This window comes from Lottia gigantea, assembly GCF_000327385.1.
Source record: "Lottia gigantea unplaced genomic scaffold LOTGIsca_77, whole genome shotgun sequence".
Lineage (NCBI taxonomy): Eukaryota > Metazoa > Mollusca > Gastropoda > Lottiidae > Lottia > Lottia gigantea.
Genome location: NW_008710566.1, coordinates 206,508 through 210,992, shown reverse-complemented (window position 1 = coordinate 210,992; position 4,485 = coordinate 206,508).

Below are 4,485 nucleotides of genomic sequence, written 5' to 3'. Positions count from 1 at the left end.
AGCTTAATAGCTTCTTCAGAGATATAAAATAATTTTAACTTTCAACAATATATACAATACCGAGGTCAATATTTAAAACAAACATAAAATACCATAGTTACTCACTTATGCAAGATAGTTAATAAAACTATGTGTTGAAACTAGTTAAAAACCATAATCAGGGTTATGGGATAATTGATTATTAAATAAATATATATCATTTATAATTTGATCCATTTTGGAGAGAACAAGTTTAATATATTAAGACTAGAAAATAAGAATGGGGTACATAGAAACTATACGTTTCTCATAGCAAGGCTAAAAAATATTTCATTAATGCCTTTAATTGATTTTAGAATAATGTAAAACAAGCCTGTGACAATATTCAAGATGAAAGCGATGCTGTAATAACTAGAGACATCTAAAAGATTGATAATAATACACCTAACTAGCAGCGGCTGGTGATTCTGCCATGTTGCCTTCCATCGTATAAATATGTAGGTGACTTCTCTTCTCCAACCCCTCTAACTTCTAGGGATCAAATTTTGATATGCCTCCCCGATATTAGTATGCTGTTTTTTTCAGTAACTTTCTGACTTTTGGTACAGGGATAATGGTGTTGTTTTGATTTCACTTTTTGAAAATAACGAAAATTAGGTAAAATGAAATGTTATGCCCAACTACCCTTCATACATTTTAGGTGTAAATAGTCGCAGTATGTTGTTTAGTACTGTCAGAAAAGAAATTGTCTATTCGCACGTACTCGTTAAGCCAACTTCATTCCATTTTGCTCGTTAAAAATTGGCTATCCGAGGGCCAATTCCGTTTGCCTATAATTTATAAAGAAAGAGAAGGCTTTACATCGGACCTACTTCTTAGAACTCGGGCAGTGGTATCCGAAAATCGGTGAAACATTGTCCTTCGTTGGCAGGTCGGCATGCCTTCCCTCCCTAGAAGAAACGCGATATTCAAACTTATTAAGCCTGAAAGCTTCCGGGAAGAAAAAAGCTCTTAAATCTTTTAGTTTACATGACTAGAAATTTTAATGTAAAGAGAAAAATAATTAAAGATAGGTTTCCTTATTTTCCTAGTGTCAAATTAAGCAAACTTTTTGACAAAATGGTGTTTTTAATGAATTATCATGTATTCTTAATCATATCTTTATGTTCTTATTGCATATAATTAAGAGTTTTAACTAATTATAAATGCTCATGTTTGTACAGTCTGGATAAACAAAAAAAGACTTTATGACCTTTCTTGATCGGTCACTCATTGGAATTTTGCTGGTAATTCTCTTCTAATTTAGCTAATATTGAATTAATTATGGACATGTGAGACAAACTGGTATTTTTCCAAGTCATTATAACACCGCCACTTTCTATTCATATAAGTATTAGCATTTTGCATCTTCATAAATGAAAATAAGGGAACCCATCTTTAAATAAAGTTTATATACCTAATTGGGTTAATGAAATAGAATGGACTTTTATATTCTACTGTTCTGTACTTTATTGGAATAATGCAATGAAATGGAATTTTAGGTCGTTCAGTAAATTAATGGGTTAATGAAATAAAATGGACTTTTATATTCTACTCTTATGTACCTTGTTGGACTCATGAAATAAAATGGAGTTTTATATCCTATTGTTCTGTACCTTATTGGACTAATGAAATGAAATGAAGTTTTATATCCTACTGTTCTGTATCTTATTGAACTAATGAAATGAAATGAAGTTGTATATCCTACTGTTCTGTATCTTATTGAACTAATGAAATGAAATGAAGTTTTATATCCTACTGTTCTGTATCTTATTGAACTAATGAAATGAAATGAAGTTGTATATCCTACTGTTCTGTATCTTATTGAACTAATGAAATGAAATGAAGTTTTATATCCTACTGTTCTGTATCTTATTGAACTAATGAAATGAAATGAAGTTGTATATCCTACTGTTCTGTATCTTATTGAACTAATGAAATGAAATGAAGTTTTATATCCTACTGTTCTGTATCTTATTGAACTAATGAAATGAAATGGAGTTTTATATCCTATTGTTCTGTACCTTATTGGACTCATGAAATAAAATGAAGTTTTATATCCTACTGTTCTGTATGTTATTGAACTAATGAAATGAAATGAAGTTTTATATCCTACTATTCTGTATCTTATTAAACTAATGAAATGAAATGGAGTTTTATATCCTACTGTTCTGTATCTTATTGAACTAATGAAATGAAATGGAGTTTTATATCCTATTGTTCTGTACCTTATTGGACTCATGAAATAAAATGAAGTTTTATATCCTACTGTTCTGTATGTTATTGAACTAATGAAATGAAATGGAGTTTTATATCCTATTGTTCTGTACCTTATTGGACTCATGAAATAAAATGAAGTTTTATATCCTACTGTTCTGTATGTTATTGAACTAATGAAATAAAATGGAGTTTTATATCCTACTGTTCTGTACCTTATTGGACTAATGAAATAAAATGGAGTTTTATATCCTATTGTTCTGTACCTTATTGAACCAATGAAATGAAATTGTGTTTTATATCCTACTGTTCTGTATCTTATTGAACTAATGAAATGAAATGGTGTTTTATATCCTACTGTTCTGTACCTTATTGAACTAATGAAATGAAATACAGTTTTATATCCTACTATTCTCTACCTTATTGGGTACATGAAATGAAATGGTGTTTTATATCCTACTGTTCTGTACCTTATTGAACTAATGAAATGAAATACAGTTTTATATCCTACTATTCTCTACCTTATTGGGTACATGAAATGAAATGGTGTTTTATATCCTACTGTTCTGTATCTTATTGAACTAATGAAATGAAATGGTGTTTTATATCCTACTGTTCTGTATCTTATTGAACTAATGAAATGAAATAGAGTTTTGCATCCTACTGTTCTGTACCTTATTGAACTAATGAAATGAAATAGAGTTTTACATCCTACTGTTCTGTACCTTATAGGGTACATGAAATGAAATAAAGTTTTATGAGCCGATGAAATGAAATGAAGAAACGGCTTAAGCAGATACGTATATAACTGAATATAGATGACTGGGTTACTCGATAAGTATCATTGTCGAATCTTGGAATAAGTAAAATTATATGGCTGTTTACCTTTAAAAGCGAAGGACGTATGTTGTAAACGCACTAAAAGATTTCAAGACCCGAAGCGAAGTGAAAGATAATGAGGATCTATATTAAGGTTTATATAAAGAGTGATATTATTGCATATTGTTAATTTGATGGTAATTTCACTGTGTTATTATATTATAACCTAACATTGGTATAAAAATTTCCAGACGCATTAGGTTCTAATATTCTGTTTATGAGATATTAAATGGAACGAAATGGTGTTTTATATGTGTTTTTTTTTTTACTAACGATTACATAATTGATTAAAATTTTGTAGTTGTGCCAGCTTTAAAATAACTAGAATTGTGAAAAAAAATCATGTCTCTGTCTAGTACACACATGTTATACATTTTTGTAATATTGTAAAATCATTTTGGGGTTTTCATTGAGGTTAAAGATGGGTTCTCTTATTTTCATTTATGAAAATGAAAATGCTAATAATCATATGAATAGAAAGTAGAGGTGTTCTAATGATTTGGAAAAATACCAGTTTGTCTCACATGTCCATAATAAATTCATAATTAGCTAAATTAGAAGAGAATTACCAGTAGAATACCAATATGTGACCGATCAAGAAATGTCAAAATGTCTTTTTTGTTTATCCAGACTGTACATACATGGACAATTATGATTGGTTAAAACTCTTAATTATATGCAATAAGAACATAATGATATGATTAAGAATACATGATAATTCATTAGAAACACCAATTAATCAAATAGTTTGCATAATTTGACACTATAACATTCTATAACATTTAAAAAAAAAAAATGTTTTTCTACCAATTTTCTTTTAGCTATTTTATAAATTCGGTTTCAACATTCAGACAATGAGGTTTTCGTCCTACTTTTCTGCACTATGTGGGCTAATGAAGACGACAACGCCATGCAGAGTGTAATGATGGAAACTTTGCCAGGACAGCGGCATTAGCCTGCTCTTTTTCAATTTCCAACTGTCGTGGGATCTTTACCTTACACAGCCTGTAACACACGGGGCCTCGGTTTATTGTCCCCTTCGAACGACTAGACTCCATCACTGACAAAGGAAAACCGCTTTGAAAAATCCGAAGGTATAGTGACCTATGCCAGGCTTGAACCCTGGACCTTCAGGTTAGCGAGAAAGTGTCTGAGGCACCGCGGCTACCGACAGTGAAGGTATTTGATTGTCTTCCCCAGAGTATGTTTTGCGTACATAGAGAGTGTATATTGATTTCCCAAGGTTTATTCCTCATATTTTGCTATTTTAAAAGTCTACTAGAACTTAAAAACAAACGCAATTTTATTAAGGAAAAAAAAAACATTTAAAACACTCATAACAAAATATCTCGGTGAAAACTACTTAATCTA